The following is a 22,149-nucleotide window of genomic DNA, read 5'->3' as shown; positions in this document are numbered from 1 at the left end:
AAAGCTTTGGTGCAATTTCATCAGATTTTCTTCAAATAGATTATCCTATCCTTACAGACACAACACAAGAACTCAAACCACAATGAAAGGTTTTGCTGCCGGAGGTAGATTGCTACTTAATAATGGGTGCATGCACATAGATAACTGAGCCAAAGCTGAGATTGTTTGATTAACCATTAATTTTTAGAGTCTCTGGAAAGCAGTTACAAAATCACTAAGAATCACAACACTGATTTGAAAAGGAATCAGAACACAAGTCTTGCTATCACCATGGATACAACAGATGGGGACAGCATTTAAGCAAAAAACATGGAACTTCATACTTATACTGTTGGGTAAAGTAGATCATTTAATATTAATATTTAAAATATGTCCTGCTTATAAACAAAATGGTAATCAGCATACAAAGCAAATCTTGATTTGTTTTTTGTTGTAGTACAAGCATTCTTCATTTGTTCATTTTTTTGCTTGTGTACTGCCTGTAACATCAACACAATGCAGCACAACAGTGAGGTAAGCTGATAACGGTGTTTCAAATACAAGATAACCATGTGATACTTTAAACTATTTGATAATAACTGTCATTTTCCTGTATTCCCATCAAGTTTGAATCAGCCAAATCTGATTTAACACAAACATTATTCATAACTTTGCTAGGATCCAGATTATAAAAATATTCAGACACTTTTCTCACCGAGATTTTGGTGAGCTTTAAGTATTTGAATGCCTTTATTAATGTGGATCCCTGACTTTGGTTTACTGTCAGCAATGGATCAAAACTAGTGGAATGCTGATGGCTATTTGGTCTTGCTCCAGCCTCAGCACTTCTCATGACTGTATTATCATTTTTCCTTCACTGACACCTTCAGAGCCTTGTGGAAGATCTCAGCTGCAAGAGCCAGTGCAGCTACAGACACACAGTGCTAATTGCAGAGAGCAAGCACAGCTGAAGGGGGCAGGAATGATTTTTTCTTGTGCCTTCATGCAAAATTCCTTTAAAATAGCATAAAACACACCACTGCATCAGACTGAACTAAATATTCATTAGCCCAGAGTTCTGTTTTGGGCAGGGATCACACAGCCAGAGAAAGGTGTAAGGACAAGGTAAAGATGGCATGGATTTAATTCAACACACTTGCCCAGTTTCTAGTGATTTCTTAAACTAGAAAGAGCTTTTGCTGATACTTCTTGACAAGATCTTCTCTGATGTCTCTAAGGGCCTTCTGAGCATTGAATTAACATTGTGCCCTGCAATGGGGATTGTCACACTTCAGCATGACATGGAATTGAAATTCTTATGAAAATATTGTGCTTACATGACGCTTCTACTTTCCTCAGGTTGATGGCCCTCTCAATTCCGACATCATTTTTCATAACTGTAAGTAAACAGGAATATTTAGAAGTTGCAATCACAAGCATATAGACTTCATAGAGTCACTGGACTGGTTGGGTTTTCAAGATCATCCAGTCCAACCTGCTCTCAATTCTTTCTCACAAGCCTTTCAATTAGGCACCTGAAATCAAGGGTTAAGTCCATCTGCCCAGATGTATTCAGACACATGCAAGCAATTCTAGCCCAGAAGCCATGGTAGGTACTTTTGTTGAGCACAGTATTACAGATAAAAAGTCCTTTTCTGCCTCCTTTTCTCCCCATAAAATCTCACCTGGGACCCAAAAATAACCTTCTTGATAACAGAAATTGGTACATTGCCACAAAATGTTTCCACTTCAGCAAGCTAGCATTTCTGGCAAAAAACAACTCCAAACCTATTTAGTGAGGAATTTCAAAGAAGCTGCAATGAATTACTTAACTAGGCTCCCCAGGCCTTGCTCGTGGTTCAGTAAATGTGCTGATCTCTGCCTGATGGCATTTGGCTTAGTTTTTGTATCCCTGAAAAATAAACAGAAGGTTTGCCAGTGGCTTTGGTGAGAACAGATTGAGGCTATAAAGAAATCAAGACAATTTCCTTCTGGAAACCGGTAGTTTTCTGTTAATAGAGGAATCCAGAGGAAGAGAAAGCAGCATGACCTGTGGAAAGATTTCATTATCTCAAAGCATCCAGCCTTTTGAAAAGGAGGACGTGTAATTAAAATGCAGAGATTGGGGAAAAAAAAAAAAAAAAGATATCTGAGTGTGCATAGTAGCAGCCCTGGAAGCAGCTTCCACAGGCCACAAGAGGAAGGCAGGGAAATGGCAATGGGCACTGAGCCATAAAAGTCCTCTCAAAGGTGGAAAGGGAGGGTTGAGCTGTGCACTTTGCCTGGTGCCCAGCAGGACCAGTGTCCAGCACTAGCTTGGCTCACACACACTGCCTGGTGTGCATTTTCTAGGGACAGTCTGATGAGGATATGAGAAAATAAGGACATTTTTTCTATAGTCCTCTGCATCCATTTTCAATGAAAAAAGGAAGTAAGAAAACCTGCAGCTGCTGAATGTCGGATGCATCAAATCCAGGACTGATGGTACAGCTTTTTGCAACTTCTTTCTAGGCTCATTTTGCACTAAAAATACATTATGCCATTTCCTAAAAGATTTCACAAATGCACCAGGAAGCGAATAATTCTCTTTATCCTGACCAAAAAAAAGTCTCAGTTCCTCATTAACCTTTTTACAGGATGTGATCTCCTGTAGTTCTGCAGAAGAGATGTTGCCTAGCTGGGGTGTTCTTGTTTCCTGTTATTTCATAGCTCTACGGGGAAATAAACGGGGTTTCGAAGAAAAAGAAAGGAAGTGAAAATGGCAAGGGAACATCAGAAGCATCTCTATTATTTTTCTACACCAGGTTATCTCTAGATTGCTGTGCCATTGCCTCAGGTTTAAAGAAACCCAAGGGGAAATCAAGCAATTCACACACAGTCCCAACTGCTGCATGAGATTGTATCTGAATCAGATGGTATTTAAAGCCCATTATAGACAGAGTATGATCACACATGCTCAGGCATCCATATCATTTTTGCAGCAACATGAGAGGCACCATGAGCCCACAAATGTGCTCAGAGCAGGAGAACAGCAAGGTGACCTCACTCCAGCATCACAGAACTCCAGGAAGGGCCAGCTGGCTCTCACCACAAGGCAGAGCTGCACAGAGGGAACCCCCTTCCCCTCACAGATCCTTCACCATCTCAACACCTCAGGACCCTTGAGAAGAGCTCAGGCCTGTTAAGTCTTCCTGTTCAGCCCACGGACTGCACATAAACCAGGCAGATGCTGTGATTCAGTTACTTCTTGTATTCTCCTCAGTCTGTCCTCTTCCACAAATGCACCTCCACCACCAAGATCCCTTTGTTCAGCTGCAATGGGGTCTCAGCTCATCTTCAGGACCTCTCTTGCTATCCCAGGGACGTTTTACTGTCAGTCTACCACACCTCTGAGCCCCAGGAGACACAACCATGCCTGGCAGAGGTGCCCTTCCCATCCCACTACTCATCTCATCCTCAGCTATTCACTCACTCCCCTCAGCTCACCGTCACTTGGCTTCCTCTCTGCAGCATCCAAAGCAGTTTCCTAAGCCACTTTGGGAATTATTTGTAGGAAGAAGTCACTCAGGATTGACACACGAGCAGAGGTTGAACTGTGTGTTGTTTCCCAAGCCAATTGCTGCCTGCAAACAGCTGTATGAAGGGAGGGAGGTGACAGAGGCCAGGCAGCCTGACCCCAGTCTGAGCTGCACAACCAAACAATTAGCCAGAGTGTGTCACACATCTCTAATCTGCACACAAAGGTATTTTACTTAATAACTTCCTGCATGAAGCAAATGGACCAAATAATTAAAGCACCTTACTTGAGCAATATTACTATTGATGCAATTTTTTCACATTTTTTTCACACACTCATCAAACATTATTAAAAGGCATTCCAGCAATGAAAAAAAAACCAAACTTCCAAAAGGTAAGTGGACATGATATTTCCAAAAAGTGCTTTTCCACCTTCTTTCAGCCTTTAGAAACCAGGGTGCATGGAGGATGCTCATGGACACCCAGCAGAGCCACCCCTTGCCTGTAGCTCTCACCCAGGGCAGGCTGAGGGGACATGCAGCAACCTGAGCAAGGAGCTGGTGGATAAATCACAACAGAATCAAACACAAACTCTTCAAGCTGTATATTTTTATGGCTGTAGCTCATTCTTCCTCTCTTGTTCCATTATTCCAGTCTCTTAGAGCAGGACATTGTCTTATATTATAAATATATGTTTACCATCCACAGTCAAAGTAACAATAATGTTTGATTTTCTCTCTAGCCAATGGGTATTTGCTGCCTAGGAAATGATCAATGAAATGATAAAGATTAGTCAGAGTCATATTGTATATTATGAGAAGAGTCACATATCAAAGCTGGGTTCTGAGGTTTCCAATTAGAGCTATTTACTTGATTGTATATCTTTCTTGATCTTGGAAGGACTCCCAAAGAGCCTAAATCTTACCAAGCTGTTTGCTTTCTTGGCATCCAATGGCATTGTGTGGCTTTTGTACAAATAAAAACATAAAACCTTAGTAAAAGACCAGAGATGTTGTCCTATAAAAACACACAGAGCATGTAGAGCCAAATTCTAGAAACAATAATAATGTTTTTCAAAATGGAACTCCTGAGAGTTTTGCTGACTAAACACACACATATAAAACTGAATATTCTTTAGTATGTTTTGAATACTTAAAATATATTAAAATTTAAAAAAAAAAATGGAAAAAGGACAGAAGCAACAAAACACCTCATCCTTTGCATATACTTTTAATGAAACCAGTATCTCATCCTAGTTGTTTTCTTTTGTTGCTTTTGAAAAATGGAAATAATTCCTGCTAACGGGCACAACTGAAAATTAACTGTTCAAGTTCAAACGTTTTCTAAGTGTGCCAAGAACAGACCATAAAATGGGTAAAAAAAAAAGAAAGAGCACTAATTACTTTATTTGTCTCCTGAAACTAAACTAACAAGAAAAAGCCTTTAAAGAACACCGGTCTGAAATACTCATATCAAAGGAAAAGACTGCTGATAATCCTGGATTCATTTGCAATGATTTATTCCATATTTTATTGCACAATTTATAAAAGAGAATTGCAGCAATCGTAGCCCTTGCATTGCTACAAGAGATTAAAAGATTTTCTTATCAGACAACTCAGAATTGTGATGATTCACACCTTCATTATTTCTTGAAACACTCCAGCTTCCTCCAGTAGGTACAGCAAAGGTTTTGCATGACTACATCCCTTAAACTAAACAGTGCTCCTGTCATTTTCCCACGGTGCTCAGAACAAGCTAGGGGTGAAAGAGTAACCCTTTTAAGCCAGTTAAACAACCGTCATTATTTTAAAATAAATGAAGAGGAGCCGAGTTATTTACGACTCTGTGCTCATGTTTTATGCATGCCTTACCTTGGAGATATTCGATAGCCCCCCACAACACTTTGTTGGCTCTAGTCTTCAACAAGTGTTGGCCAAGAAGGTCACATTGGCCTGTTCACACCGAGAAAGGTGAGATTTGGAGACACAGTAAAGTAACAGGACAAATGGGAAGACACTGGAAAATTATTTTTGCTGCCAGGGTTTCCATACAAGCGTAAAATCCGGGGCAGGGAGAGTCCTTTCAGTTAAAAGTGAGTGGCAGTACTTCTCACTGCCAGGTTAAATCAAGGATACGCCCAGCCTTGCTGTGCAGGGAGGAGAGCCTGAAGGAGAATGAGCTACTTGCAAGGAATTTCTTGAAATCAGCAAAGAGGAGCCATCATACCCACAGAGAGTTTTGTGGAATTCCCCAGCCAACCATTAGCACAGACCAGACTGGCCTTCAGGGTCTGCAAAAAGATGGAAACTCAGACCCAGAGAGAAAGCACCTGAAACTGTGATGTGTGGTCCAGGGGAGACCTTTCTGTTTTACAAAGAATTTTATGGAGAACAGGAGACCTGAGAAGCCAAGCTTGAGAGCCAGCTGCACCTAATTGTATTGTTCTTCACAATTGTTCCACAGCATCCTCATGTAAAATTATATTTTGGTTCTGTAACAGGTAGATACCTTCTCCAGATGTGGCTTTTACCAGGAACATCAGTCCTGCCTTGGTAAAACCAGGGGAGGGCCCCCATTACACCTCACAAAGGATGATGAGGGGCTGTGTTACAAGCCCTGGCTTAAGGACTGCTTTAACCCCACATTTCCCCTGTTATTAACTTCAAATATGCCCCCCAAAGAAGTCAAGGAGCACCTCTTTTCTTTTGTGATGTCTCCCACTGAGCAATACTGAGAAGAAGTTGAACAGTGGCAGTCACTCCGGAGATGTCCAGCCTGATGCCCACACTCAGGGCTGACCTGCTTTCTCCTGCACACAGTCCTGCAGCAGGAAGGCTGAAAGCTCTCTCTGTGCCCTACAACACACATACATGCTCTGTTCAGGAGGTTGCAGCCCTGTTTTGAACACAAAATGTGCCCAACTACACACAAATTGGTGTCCACTGGTATCTCTACTTTAATCTCATTGATTTGTGTGGCTTACAGAGACTTGGAGTGAAGCAAAACAAAAACACACCTCTGTACCACCTCCTACCCTGGGAACCCCCAAAAAGGCCCTTCAGTGACTTTCCAAAGTCCATTTCAAGTTTCTTTTTAACTGAGAGTTTCATGGGTGAGATATTTAGTAGAATGTGACCCCCCCTAGCTCATTTAGTTTTGTAGACAGTGTATTGTGCTGGAGTCTCTCATCCATTCATGCACTTGTATTACCTCATAAAGGTATTTTTTAGAAATAACACATGAATAGGGAGATTTTTCTTTTCCAGCCTTAGCGATTAGCTGGAGATTAGAATTCAATTGAACAGTTTAGTTAAATATGGGTTTGTGTGTGTTGATATGGCTCCCCATTGTCACTGCAGGTATGAGAGGTTTGGCAGTTTCCCAGCTTGGCTCTCCAGTGGGGGTTCATAGCAATGCAAAAAGCAGAGTCCCACCTTTCAGTAAAATAAAAATTCTTATTGAAATCTTGCTAGTTTCAAGAGAGAGGCATTTGCATGAAACTTATTGCTGTTCCAAAGCTTTACCTTTTTTTTTTTTTTTTGACAGAAATATCTGGTTTTTTACTTGATTTTATATATTCATATATAGTTGGGGTTTGCTCCCCCTTCAATCTAGCTCTGAGGAAACAATATTAGAAGAAGAAGTAATTAGGGAGGCCAACAGTCAGCTGCTTTCTCTGAGGAATATTGGGCAGATGACAAACCCACTACAACATTTGGCACACTATTTATGGGCAGGAAATTTTAACAGAGAAATGAGAAATGACACTCTGCAAATCATGCTGAAGTTCTATGAAAGTTTTTTCCCTGCTAAAACTGAAGGGCCATAATGACAGACAGACAAAAATGAACTTGTGTGCTTTCTCCTTGTCATGATGGTAACTCATAGTTTTCTAAGCATGACATATCTCTTTTTCTGAGCAGTGACAACATTTATAAATGGTAGTCTAAATGAGAAAGATCTTTGGAATAATCTGTTCCAGGTTAGCATATCATTACCAATAGAATACCTCTGATTTGCACAAAACATGAAATTTGAGAGGGTTTTTCCCCTGCTGGTGTAACTCCTTTGCTCTTTGAACTCTCAAAACCACAAAAAATGCTCTCAGAAATATTCCCAGCTGCTCAGGTCATGCTCAGCTGTGCTGATACCAGTTTACAGAGAACACATTTAGCACATTAAGTCTTGATTACATGGCAAAACTGAAGTCAAACAAACATCTCCTCATGCATTAGGGAACTGCACAGCTACAGTAAGTCCTGAGGCATGACAGTGGAAGTTCCACTTGATAAATACACAAAGTAGAGGCAGAAACCACCCAAAGCTCTCTCTGTGTCCCCCATGGAGCAAGCAGCACATGGTGCAGATGGGCAGCAGGGTGGTGCTGGCACTGCAGCTGAGAGATGGCACCATGACATTTCTCTGTCCTCTGCCACAGCTCTGCTGTGCCCCTGCAAGTCTGACCTTGAGCTCGTGAAAGCAGAAAAGACATCTCCATTTCATTAATCCCAGGCCAGACGCTGAAGGCATGTGATGAAGGAAATGCAGATGCACCTACAGAGCTCTGCGGCACAGCAAAGCCGTGTTTCCCAAAGATAGGGATCACAGCTGGTGTCGTGTTACGGGCTCTGCACCAAGAGATCCTTCCTGCCAACATCTGAGCCATGGCAAGGAGGAGCAGTGATGCAGGTTCAGCTCTGTGTGCCGCCAGAAACCTGACTTCACACTCTTGTCTCCTCTCTGACCTGACTAACCTAGCAAGTGACAGCCTTGTTATAAATATCCAAGAATCATGAGGTGGTCACTTTCCCACTGTCACAGCTAATTAACTTCTAGGAATAACTATGGGAACTATTTCATTTCACCATCCCAAACATGTGTGGAGTGAATGTGTACATCTGACTGAACTGGCTGAGAAAAAGCACCCCTCTGTTAAACATCAGGGCAGGTATAAAATCCTGTGGGTATGTGCCACGTATTTAAGGCTCTGCAATTTGCTAGAAGCAGCATCAAGATTTACAACACAATTTTCAATCACTTCCATCACCATTTTCAATCTCTTGCACATGGTGGTACTTGTGGACAGAGGAGATATCAAAGGGTTCATCTGTGTAAAAGCCTCAAAAAGTGACTGCTTTTTAAAAATAAAAAGAAAGTGTATATAAACTGTCATTTCAGTTTAGAAAAATCGAGGCATAACCTCATAATTAGGAACAGCTAAATTGCCCACTCTTTAGTCAACAGCACAAGGAGAAATTTATTTTGCTTAATAAACTGCTCTTAATGATTACTGTTTGTTTGCTTCCTAAATCTCAGAGTAATCATGTACTGCAAGTGGAAAGTGCTGGTGAGCAGGTTTGTCTCCCAAGCTTAAATGACATAAAAAAACTCCTCAGTTTTCCGGTTTGAGGGAAGCTTTTTCTCCATAGCCCCTCACCATTGCTCTGTGAACCTCCTGCCAGCTCCTGGTCAAAAGGGGAGACCTTGAGTTATGGGTGTGGAGGGCTGCCAAGAGCTTGAAACCAGCACCTATATCTCAGGGACACCAGAAAGCTGTAAACTGGCTGGATATAGAGCAGCAATTGTTTTATAATAATTGTCCACCATACCTGCATCCTGTTCCTGTTCCAGGAGTTTACAATGGATCAATGTACCCAAAGTGTTTATACCCAGATGAACCTGGGGCAACTCAGTTCAAAAGACTTTTCCTTCCCTCGTCTGGAATGGCCCAAAAAAAAAGGATTTTGCTCTTCTTTCAAAGAGGGATTACAAAATAAGCAACCATCTCTTTCCCTCTCTGCCCATGTGCTGGAGCACAGAAAGGACAGCACAGGTGTGTTTGGCAGGAGGAAGCCACATCATTCATGATTTCCCTTTTGCAGAAGATTCTGGAGCTGCAGGTTGGCTTTCCAGACAGCTTTCCAGGAACTGCCAGCTGGAATGGCAACGCAGAGAAGCCATGCTTTGCACAGAGACATATGTGCTCTCACATACATACATAAAGCCACTGAACTCACTGCAGGAAAGGTTTTACCCAAACAGCAGGATAAGTAAGGTGTGGAAATTACCTTATTGCAAAATCTAGGTGAAGATCAGCCCCTTCAATTTTACCACGGTAGCAAGGCGATCCCACTCACAGCTGGGAAAAATGCTATTGCTTCCACTTCACTATCTGGTGGCAAAAGCTATTTTAAATTCATAGACAGAAAAAAATGACAGAGCTGAGAGGTTGAAGTTAGAGTGAGCCAAGAGTAGGAAGTGCTGCACATTGTATCCTAGAAACAGCTTTCAGTTTCTCGGTCCTTTTCAGTTATTCATTGTAGAAGGGAGGTTGGAAGAAGTGGTGCAGCTAAAGTAGATAGCAGCTGAATTTTTGCCAAGTGGTCATTAATCCCTAAAATTTCAATCTTATTTTCATTAAAATTTAACAGCAGAGACATGCCCTGGAGTACAGAAACACAAGTGAGTTTGAGCTTCAGGAATGTGTTTATGTGTACATGGGTGGGAAAAAACAATAGCTGGGTGGCACAGCCTGAGACATTCCCTCACCTACAGAAAAAGGATGAAATTATACCATGTGCTTTTTATCTGTAGTTTACACCAAGAAAACATGTGTGAAAGACTGAACACATTATGATTCAGGAAGCATCTCTTTATCCAGATGAAGATGAGGATGGTTTTCTCCAAAGGAAAAAAAGGGAATGTTTTTCCCTCATTATGAAAGAGAATCTTGTCATGATTTAATGGTCCTATGAGAAAGAGTGCTTTGCCTTTGAGAGTCAAACAAAGCTGAGTAAGAATCCAGAAGATTTAAAAGTAACCTTGGAATGATATGCAGATGCTGGTTAAGATGTAGACATGCCTGAAAAAATATTCAGGCCCCCCTCATAAACCTTCCAAAACATATTTAAAGCTTAAAATGGAGTAAAAGTTCTGCATATTTTTAGTGAAATCTAAAGTGACAAGGAATTCACCTGTTTTCTCTCCCCTTTGGAACCAAGTCAAGATCGCTTTGGTGAGAGGAGCTAGCATGTTTTTCAAGTTTATATCATATTCAGTGGGGAGCCAGTGATTAAAAAGGCATTGTTCTTTTGGGGTTTAGCTTTATCCAAGGCTGAGCCTTCAAATAGAGATTCCAGTATGTAGGAGGGGAGGAAAATCTAATTGAGGAAAAGGAGAAGAATGCAGCTTGCAAATTCAGAACTATTCCATCAAAGATAACTAGATCATCTTTTTCATAGCAGGAATTAGAAGTGACAGATGGTCTTGCTGCTGAACCAAAGGTGTAGAAGTCCTGAGATTCAGTCTGTATTTCTGGCTCTGAAACAGATTTCCTGTGCAAGATAGGGTAAAAAAGCAGCATTTCAGTAATGGCCAGCTTCTGCAGACTTCATCTGAAACAGAGAAACCCTGATTTTTAGAAGATTGGTCTGCAAGCCCCAGTTTATTTTCAGTGTGAGGGACCATGTAAAGGCACTATGGAAAGGACAGCTTCTTTCTCACAGATTAAAAAAGCTGAAAATTTAAAAATGCAAAAGCGGTGCCAGATCTTGAAAATTCTGACCAACCGTGTTCCTGAGTGGTGGGTTTACATCTGTGAAATAGAGACATTTATCCCCTTTCAAAAATCCTGTGCATCCACAGGAAAACATGACCTCAGACAAGAGAAACAGAGCAGAGGTAACACCAATGGCAATACCTACAGGTAAGACACCTTTTACAGTTTCAATTACATAAGCCTGCCTTCAATTAAACCTCATCAACTTTCTTCACATGAACTGAAATTGCCTATTATGGTGCTGAATTGCATTAAGCGTTGAATTTGAATTTTATTTCTGTATGCAGATATATTTTTAGTTGGCTTATGCTTTTCACTAGTTTCTGAAAATGGTAAATTGACTTCACTTTTTCTCTAACATTAAAATAAATACCACCATAAAACTAGAACTCTCCAGCAGCTCCGTGCTTTTGACTAGAATTTAAAGTTTAGCAAAAATGTGCATGAAAACAGTGCTGATATTTGCAGCCTCTGTGAAAATCTGCTCAGGTCGTGCTGTGCAAGACTCAGAGGTCCCAAAATACCCACACACAGTCACAGCTGATGGGGCTGAGCAGGACAACCTGACATCTTCCAACAAGCTGAGGATGCTGCAGCACCGAGCAGAGGAGGTGAAAGTGATTTCTGATGCACTCTGGTTGCTCCCATCCTGGTGCTCCAGCGAGGGGGAGGAGGAGAACTCCAGCTGACATGGAAAAAGAGCTTGGGAGAGGATGAGGAAGTGAGGGGCTGAGGGGGAGCAGTTCAAACTGCAGAGCAGAGGAGTGGAAACCTTCAGTGAGGACAAAAGGTCTGCACACAGAAGGCAACAACTGGTTCAAGGAAAGGTGCAAAATGAGTCAGCTGAGGAAAGATGGCACTGGGAAGAAAGTAAAAATCTAAATTGAAACCTGCACTTCTCCATCACCACCATGAATCAATAAAAAACCCCATGGGCTTCTCCATCGAGTTCCCAAATAACCTCCTGGCTGATCAGCCTGTTACCCTAATTGGTAAAGATGTCTACTTGGCATCTAAATTCTAAAACTGTTAAGGGAGCACAAAGGCATAAGTTTAGCTCCAGATGATGGATTGTGTTTTATCATTTCGCTGCATTTTAAAACTGAGCATTTTTTTGGGAAAAGATAAGGCTGTGAAATCAAGTTCTGTAAGAATCTAGTCTATGCTAGGATTAGAGGTTCTTCTGCAGATTTAATCTGACATATCAAATGTGTATTTTGACACTGTCTTCATTCTTTAGGTATTTGAAAGTTACATGATCTCACATTATCATTGATACTAAATTTTTTTCTTTCCAAGCTCATATGTTTTTTTTTCTATATTTTCTAGTGTGAAGACTTTGCACAAATGGCATGTAAAATTCCTAGGACATATTTGGTGAAAATTAGCTTCTGCTGCTGGATCCCTTCTCTTCCACCTTCAAAAAACTTCCATGCACCTGCATATGTTTGCTGAATTCCAAAACAAAAACCCAGAAAAAAATTTCCCTTTTTTATTTTCGCACCTATAAAAAAAAAAGAAAATTCCTTTCTATCTGTGCAATTATTTGGAAACAAAGCTCTTTGTAAAACAAGTCAAAAAAATACACGATAAATTAATGGAAAAATAAAAGTACAGTCTCCTGCCTCCTCATGATACTTTGCTATGTTGTCTGGGAGAAGCTGAGCATTTGCTGCCCTCAAGTGGTGTCCTATTTTTTTCTTCCTACATACATTCATGATGATGCTTCGTCCTTTTTATAGCTTAAATTCAGAGCTGGGGGTTTTTTTGAAAGAAAATGGAAAGCTTGGAGCAAACAGAATTCAGCTTTGATTCACAAAACCTGTGGTTTAAAATGTATTTTTTTCTCTCTCTTTAAATATTAGAGAAATCTTTGGCCTTATTTTGGATATGCTTCATCTCTGTTATACTGCATTGTAGGAAAGGATGCTGACATACACAACCACACAAAATGTGGACTTCAAAAGACCTAAATGTTGTTGATTATTCTTTTGTGGCTTTAAGTTTTGGACTATGCAAAACAAACCAAAAAATACAGTCTGAGAAAAATGTTATTGCTTAAAAAGGCAATTGTAATGGCGAAAAATTGAGTTTGTGTTTATTGAAGATCACGTTGCATCACTGACAATGGGCTAAAAATGAGTCAGGGAAAATGGGATTCCTATCACACTTCAGAAGTGGATTATAACTGACTCAGGAGCTAATTCAGCTGCAGCTCAAAGACAGCTGGGTCAGATTCTAACCCAGCTGAAAGGAGCAATAAGAATTGTGTCTTCACACTGCATCACAAGAGAAAATACACTCTTTCTAAATATACTCCAAACAGAAACCTTCTGTAACAACACACATGCCTTGTTGCAATCTTCACCTACATTTCCAAACCAGCACCAATTCCTATTGACTGCTCCCTGGGCTGGAGCTTGTTTTATTCACGCTCTGGATCCAGGAGCATCAAGGAAGTGCAGAACTGGCCTGTTCACCAGGCTATTGATGTGTGTCATCAGAGCACTCAGGGGCCGTGTGTGCCAGGTCCCAGGGTGGTGTTTCACACAGGCACAAAGCAAACAGATGGTGCCTCAAGGATAATACACGCTCTTGGTTACAAGGAAGTGCCACAATCAAACATAAGGCAAAACTGGGGAATAGGACTGGGACAAAAGGAGTGAGGAGAGCAAGTTCCACATGGTTCCCCATGTCTTTATGCAATAAAAAACATCTGCATATTAACATGAAATAACCACTCTGGATGCATTTATATTCTCCTCCCTCTCCAATTTTGTCCTAATGTCCCCGTCCCTCTGACATATGTTGCAGTCCTATTGTGAAACCAGTAATTTTCTGAAATGTCTGGAAAATAGCAGGTGGGCATGACACGAAAAGGCTAAACACCATCATTTGGGACAGATTGCAAAGGATATGTATATTGCACATACTAAAGGGGGGAAAAAAAAGGAAGGGAAAGGGAAAAAGGACAGTAAACAAAGCAGATTTTTCTATTTCTTTCTAAGATCATACATACCCTGAACTAGGAAATCTGTATCTCTTGGACTGCAACCTGGACAAGCATTGATCCTGCCCCCAGTGCTGCTGGGAGCCTGGCTGGTGCCAGGGCAATGCCAGGGAGGCATCTCTGCTGTTTTGGGGAGCCAGCAGGAGCTGCAGAGCCTGACACAGACAGCACAACACACCAAGCAAAACATTTCATTAATGTGCCACTGCTGCTGGTGCTGTGAGCTGAGAGCTGGTGCTCCTCAGCTGTCCCCTCACCTAACCCACCCCTCAAAGCCCAGATTTCACCCTGCTGGTTGGGCTTGTCTGCTTTTTACAGAGCTCCTTTTCCTCTCAGTTTGTGACAACATGCCATCTTCTGTACTTATTCCCTAATCCAAGCAGGAGCACACATCCAGTCTCAGAACACGCTTGTCTTCACAGCCAACGAAGTCAAACGTCGCAGCAATTACACTTTGGGTTTTTTTGGCAATTTTAGTAACTGCTTCTCTTACATTTCTTCCAAGGGGCAGTAATGAAGCCTGGGCTTTGGTTTCCACCAGGAAGAGAAGCTACAGGGATCTCCTACTTCCCTTCATCCTGCCTACATACCATTTCCCAAAGATTTTGTTTATCTGAGGAAAAGTGTAGCACAACAGAGCTGCAATAGAAAAGCCCACCATGTGATATGATGGGAAAACTTTGAGGAATTTCATGAAGCAACCAAGTGGGAAAGTTGAAGGATTTAACAGAATGCCTGTAATTCCAGCCATTTTGTGAAAACATCCAAGCATTTTTTCTAAATAAAAACAAGCACCTGTTCTAGACTTACAAATACTCCATCTTTAAATTCCAATACTTTATGTTCCTATGACAGATTTTAAGATTATGTAACTTGCCAAGTTACATAGACCTTGTCTTTGTCACACCACACCTGGTTTCCTGTACTAGCAGATGTCATGCAAATATCAAAATATATGTATCAGGAGAAGAATCTAAAATGCCACCATTGGAAAGATCAGCAGAGTTGAGTTCATGAGCTGGAAACAAGAAAATCGATCTCCAGAGCTTTTTTCTTACCAAAAACCCCTCAGGATCCACAATGTGTACGGACAGTGCTCATGTCTGTATCACCCTGCTCCATCTGAACAAACAAAAAATCTGCATTTAAGGAGAGGAGTAATCACAGGCTGCTTTGTTTTGCTTTAGTTACTTGAAAGATACTTTAAAGTGAAATACAGCATGTCTAATTGCAGATGAAGGAGAAAATAGGGATTTCCCTCTGGTGTTATCAATGTTAAACACAGGACAAGAAACAGAATATGTAGGGAAATCTTGACCTTCTATAGAGGAACATTTTTCCTCCTAAATCCTCCAGTTCCTACTTCAGGCATTGTCAGTGCTGTTACCCTGAAATTCTTCATTGCATAGCACTCACTGCTTTGTAGTCCTGCTCCTGGTTTTGCCATCTCCCCACCACTAATTTATTCCTGTTTTGTTTCAGCCCTTCTTCTGTTTTAGCAAGGAAGGAACTACAGAAAAGTAAGGAAGGACTCCACTCACCAGGACTCTGTAATATTTTCCTGCTATACTGTAAAACTTAAAAGCCCTAAATGGAACAGTTTGATGGAAGAGGCCAAGAAACCAGCTGGTGTCTGTGCTTAGACAGAGAGGAGCAGAACCCGCAGCATCTCTGCAAATGATGCCCCTGGCAAGGAGTGAATATAGTTTTGTGGTGGTTTTAGCTCTAACTAAACTTTTTTCCTAAATGCCAAACTACCACATGTTTCAGCAACTCCAGCTCTTTTGCTGTTCCCTAATAAATGTATGAGAAGAACAGCACCAGTGGTCAGCCAGGCAGAACACACACCAGAAGAGAATTTATGATTGAACAGGAAAACAAAGCAGCATTTACATTTCTGAGTTTACAAATCTGGTCAAGCACTGGAACAAGAGTAACAATGAAGCTCTAAAACAAACCTATTCACAGGGAGCAGGGCAGAGGATAGAAAGGTGGAGCTTTTTCTGTCTTGTTGGGAAGAAAGGACATAGAAGACACACACTCTTGCCAGGAGTTAACACAAGGCCAACCATGAACTGCCGTGACTCCTGGGATGGAATAGATGCCTTGGACTAGAAGTTAAGCGGCAAAATATGAGCTGCATGCTCATGTTATTGACCCAAGAAGTCACACATCAACAAATAATTTGGAGTTGTTAAAAGTTCCTTTATTAAAGGCACATTTGTGGCTCTGTTACTCCAGCCAACAGGAGAGGTTCTGGTTTGTAGAGCAGGTGAGATCCAACCTAGGAAAAGGCATGCAAAGAGCAAGAGGAGATATAACTAAAAAAACCCATGGTCTGAGCACAGACCCTTGCACAGAACAAGGTGAAGGACCAGCAGCTGGCTCTGAGTGGAGGTGTTGCAGTACAAAGCACCATCCACACACGACAACACAAAAAGCAACGTGAAAAATACCCTGGCCACGAGCAACAGGGAGCCTAAATGACCTCCTCTGGTCAGAAGGGGCAGAGCCAGGCATAAAATAAAAAATCAAAACTCCCCATGCTGGAAAGGATAGGAAGATTTAAAAACACATAACTGGGGCAGAGTAAAGTCCATGTTCCTCATCACTGTGCCCAAATATCAGGTAAAGAGCAGGAAAGAAAAGTCCAGAGCACCACAAAAAGCAGAAAGATGATTTAAGGCAGACAGTTATACTTTATTCCTTGTATTCTACTAAATATAATTTTAAGTCTTCCTGCTTAAATTTTGGAACACAACAGTGTTCAGTGTCTGGATAAGACACTGAATCAGGTATATGGTTTAATTTCTTATCTTTTCTATTGTCTTGCAACACGATGTTGGCAGATTATTTTCTTCTCTGCATCACCTACTTCACCTCCTAAATCTGGTTATTCTTGAATACTTAGAAAAGACAAATTTCCTGTCAAGAGAAAACTCCTGTGAGTTTTTACAGTGCCTGGTATAATGGGATCTTAACACTAACTTACACCTCAAGGTACTAATAAATTTGAAAATGGTCACTTACACATTTTACAATGCCTGAATGAATCCACTGCTGCAGGGGGAGCTTCACATTAATGTAGAAAAAGTAGGTAATTTTACCAAAGAAACATTCTTTGCAAACCAGGCAGAACTGGTCAGCTGATGTGAGAGAACACCCCAACATGGGGACTATCACGACTGCACCCTGCAGGATGGGTTTCGTGGTATGTGGACACAAATTCAGTCCCTGAATCCACACCACTGCCTGGAGTTTTGCCAGTGACTGCTGTCATTTCATGTTGTGGTGTTTTTTCATAACTTTCTGCATGAGTGAGACTCCAAAGGGCCTTTTGGAACAGGGACCTAATCCCTATAAAGAAAAATGCTTTTAAAATCTATTTGTGTAAATCTTGGCCCAAATATATATATATATATATATATATGTATGTATGTATACGTATGTATGTGTGTGTATGTGCACGTGTGCATTTCTGTCTGTACTAATTATTCTTTTTTCTACAGATTTTTAGGAGATAAGGTGCCAAGTATGAAAGAGAGAGGAAGGCAGCTGGGTTGAAAGCAGAGGGATCGTGGTGTCCCATCAGAAAGCAGAGCTGGTGGCACTTCTACTACAGCTTCACTCAGTTGCCCTAGTGGAGACCTCCTATGTAAAGATTTACAGTAGCACTTCAAAATACCACCATGGGAGACAGGAAGATGGTGAGGAAACAAATATGCAGGAAAGGTAACTGGAAACCAGATGAAAAAGCAATATAAAAATGCAGTATGTCTGTGGTCTCTACTGTTTCTATTCCTCTCACCAATCTGTGACATTAGGTAAACTGATTTATAGCTCGATCTGTTCATTATTAAAAACAACTGAACAAATTCCTGGTTTTCCAGAAGAAGCTACCACCTCTATAAACCAGGCTACTGAAAAGTATCTCCCTTTTTCCTCACTCTGGAGTTCATTTGCTTCCGATAAAGAGTTTGCAGATTGTTTTTGCATATTGATGCACATAAGAAATGCTCTATTCTTTTACACCTTTCCTAGACCACGGGGTAGGCAAAAGAAGAGGGGCAGGTGATAGGGATTATGGAATGCAGCAGGTCAGGAAGATCATTTCATATGACAGAAAGGGTATTTCCAGCTATGGACCAACAACAAGGGATAAAAAGGGGACTTCTGACATTTTGGATACCATTTCAAATCACTGTTGCATTCATTAATAAAAAATAGAAATCAACCACACAAAATTCAAGAGACCTTGAGTTCTGCCAAGGATTTATTCACCGTGTGACTGCAACCAAGTTCATTCCCTTCCAGAAGCTTTTGTTTGCTTTGTCTTACCCATTTCACTTCTTTGGGGCAGGGAATATTTCCTTGTCTGTGTTTTCACAGAAATCAGAGCAAGGGCACTCCAGTCCTGACTGATATCCCTTGCTAATATTTTAATAACGATACCTAAAAATCCATTTAGAGCAGATGGGCTCAAAGTCTTCCAACAAGCAAGGAAGTTAAATGCTGGTTTTGGTTAAGGACACTTGGAATAAATTGAGGTCTCTAAACCCACAGACAGCTCCACAGAACCAATTTAACCACTGGTAGCCCCTCAGGTGAGAAATGTAATCTGCCCCCATAAAGCAGTTGCAGCATTTCCTTCCACACAAAACTCTGCTGCCCACAGCAATTCCTCACAGGTCAGCACAAAACTAAGCTGACCTACAGATGCTGCTGAGCCTGGGGCCAGGGAGGTGGGAAAATGGCACTGGATCACTTGATTGGAAGAAAAGCTAAAAGGGGAAAAAAAAAACCAGAAACAAACCATTCAAGCAAATAATTAAAAAAAAAAACAGCAAAAGACAAATATGATGGGAAATGCAACACTTGAAGGAAACTCTCAGAAAATAAGCAGAGCAAGTTCTTTTTCTCTCATTCAAACAAAAGAATAATAACTACTTCAAAGGAGATACTTAAACAGAAACACAATGCATCCCACATTTAGTTTATTTATGCAGTTGCCAAGGTCACCTATTATATTACCAATGGAAAAGTGGAGGGTTTTTCAGCTTTTAGTAGTTTTGAGTATTACATATTTTACCATTCAAGCACATTCACAGGGTTCTCTTATTTGTACCTCACAACTGATTCTTTAAAGTGCGCAATGTATACTCATTAAAATGTTGGTTAATCAATGACCACATATTCAGTAAAGGTTTGGGGGAAATGGAGATATTACAAACCAATTGTCTATTTAGAATTATATTTCCCAGTCTAGGTTTATCTCCACATTTTCAATTTATTTCTTTATACCCACTAGCTCCTCACCTAGACCCAAAGCAAATTCTGTACCCATTTCACTTAAATCCTTCACAGGTTTATTCATTTCAATACTAATTTTTTTTTTCACTTCTGACACTTTCCAAGATGTTTTCATTTTTTCAGGTGATGTGAATTGTGCCATTCATTCTGCTGACCTTTACAAAGTAAGAGGAACCTTCATTTTTACAAGTCTCCCATTAACATTCAAAATGTCTGTGCCACGTTTCCTCTAGCCAGGTAAATGCAGCTGAGAAGATTAAATGGTCTACTTAATCTGCTGATTCCAGCAGAATCATTCAGACTCACTTAAGGTACCCACATTTAAACCAAATGATTCATACAGTGACAGTGGAAACCAGAGGAATTCCTAATTATTAGCTAAAGTGTTAGTGGTAATGTAAAAAGATTGTGGATGGTGTCTCAAGGAATTTTAGCTTGTTGGGTCAGCCTTTTTTGGGGGGTTAAAGCATCATAGCAAACCACAGCTAATAACTGTGCTTTATTAGCTACTTCTGGTTTTCAGCTGCTGTAGGTTTTAGTTCTCAGCATCCTTCCTTGCCCCACAGATTGAGGCTGACTGGATTGGATACTCCTGTCAGGAGTTTACTTTCGTCTGCAGTTTTGAAATAGCAGCTATATTCTTTCATTTTTGTTTGCTCCATTCTGAAGTCCTTTCCTGGTCCTTCAGTGTTTTTGAAATGCCCAGTTTCCTTAAAAGAGGGTACCTAAGTCTCCCTCACATTTAATGGGATGTGAAACCTGGAAACAGACAAATTGTTTCTGTACATCTTGCAGTATCTCTGAGAATATAAAACACTCTTCAATTTCTACATTTTCTACAGGCATCACAAAAATGAGCACATTTTACTGCAATATTAAATAAAATTACTATTAAAAAGAGAACTGGCTTCACCCTCTCATGAATTTATAAGGAATAACTACAGCTAAATGCTCTTTCTTGATGTCACACCAATCAGCCTCTGGAGGATCAGAAAACCCTTTGGAGAATTATTTTTCTTTCCTGGAATACTTCAAGCAAAGTTTCCAGGAGAAGGAGACAGACCATAGTCTTAGGTGACTTTCAAGCCTCATATCCACATCTCACACAAACATCTGAGCTGGAAATTTGGCTGAAATGACTCACAAAAGCCCTGACAATAATCAAACAGAAATCCCTGGGCCGGTGCAAAGGGCCAGCTGGGGCTGTGTTTTGTGCCTTGTACAGAGTCTCAGATGCTCTAATGGTTCAGATACTCATGAGGAGACTCTTTATGTCCTCACAGCCTTTTGAAGACCAACAACAACTTTCTAGTCCTGGCCTGAGTCACCTTCCAGACAGAGGAGCACATTTATAGGCTGGTGTTTTGCTCAAGCAAAGTGAATGCAGAGACCCAGCAGCAGCCCTACATCCATGAAATCAAACCTATAGGCAGAAAAAAAAAAAACCCTTAATATATAATCCTACCAGGAGGATTATGAAGACATCTGCAGTAAGACAGCTGTCACAATATTTACTTTACATATGACAGAAAAAAAGTCCCAAAACGTTTTAGACACTCTTCAATCGTAACATCTTAATTTGATAATAGCAATTTATATTAAACATGCTGGTAGAAGTTTGAGAACTGGGGGTAATTTAGAAAGAATCAGGTTGCATCCAACATAACAATTTCAATAGAAACAAAATGTTATTTAACAAATCTAGAGTAAATCAAGTCAATTTATCACTGATGCCACATACTGCGAGTTTTCAGCAGAAAATAATTTCATAACTTCTTGGGGGAGAAAAGGGATTTTAGTAGATGCCTGAAGAGAACTCTCACTTCTCCAGCACAGCCAGTTCTGGTTTAGTTTGTGCTAAACACATGCACATATTTACAAAATAATACCACTGTCGAATACAGCTACATTGAAGAGAAGGCTGGGGTGGGAGAGGTCCTGGAAATAAAGTTCTCTAATTGAAATTGCTTTTGGCAGGAGATAGGCAGGAAGCTTAATAGTACAGTATATACCACACAAGTCACATTTAATAAATTCCCTAAATCTGGTAGGCAAGTCTCAGTCAGTTTAGAACATCAGCTGAGACAGACTCGGTTTGCTTCCTCCCACTCAGCCTTGATGCAGAAACATCAAGACAAATCTTTTCCTTACAGAAAAATTATCATATTGGTGTATCTATACAAGGACCGATTACTCTCTGCTGGAAGAGAGTGTTACCATAGAATCAGCCTCTTGTGCTTGGACTCATCAGAAAACCAGGCAGAAATCATAATAAACGCAAGCCAAATAAGCCATGTGAAATTACAGATGCAGAGGAATTTATCATACATGGCTCCACTTTGCCTGAGGCTCAGGAAGTTTCAGGTTCTCTGCTCTGAACTTCTCAGCCAGGAAATATGAGGGTCTATAAAAAATAGCACTTTTGAATATATATCTGTTACATGCATTTTAAAAACCATGACATAGAAACAAAGACAAAAAGAAGTGTTAGTTCCAAGTCAGCAGCAAGTATCTACCATTTATTCATGATTTTTACTTGTGTTTGGGGAAATGTCCTTCTGAGACAAACCAGCCCCTTCCATCTTTCCCCTGCTTTTCTACTCTCTAGACAAAACTTCCACTGTATTTTGCCATTACCAGTGTTATTTCCAGGCATCTGAAAGTTCAAATGGTCTCATGCCATGAGAGGTATTTTCTTCTTTCATCCCATCCTGAATAAGCATATCCTCTGTCTGGTCTATAATGTTCATTTTGGCTGAAGTTCTTCCTTCCTATC

Source organism: Pseudopodoces humilis, chromosome 2 (genome assembly GCF_049639895.1).
Source record: "Pseudopodoces humilis isolate 2021_Gansu_Grassland_sample_001 chromosome 2, ASM4963989v1, whole genome shotgun sequence".
Classification (NCBI taxonomy): Eukaryota; Metazoa; Chordata; class Aves; order Passeriformes; family Paridae; genus Pseudopodoces; species Pseudopodoces humilis.
The sequence above is the reverse complement of the archived record's forward strand: the minus strand, read 5'-3'. Positions refer to the sequence as shown.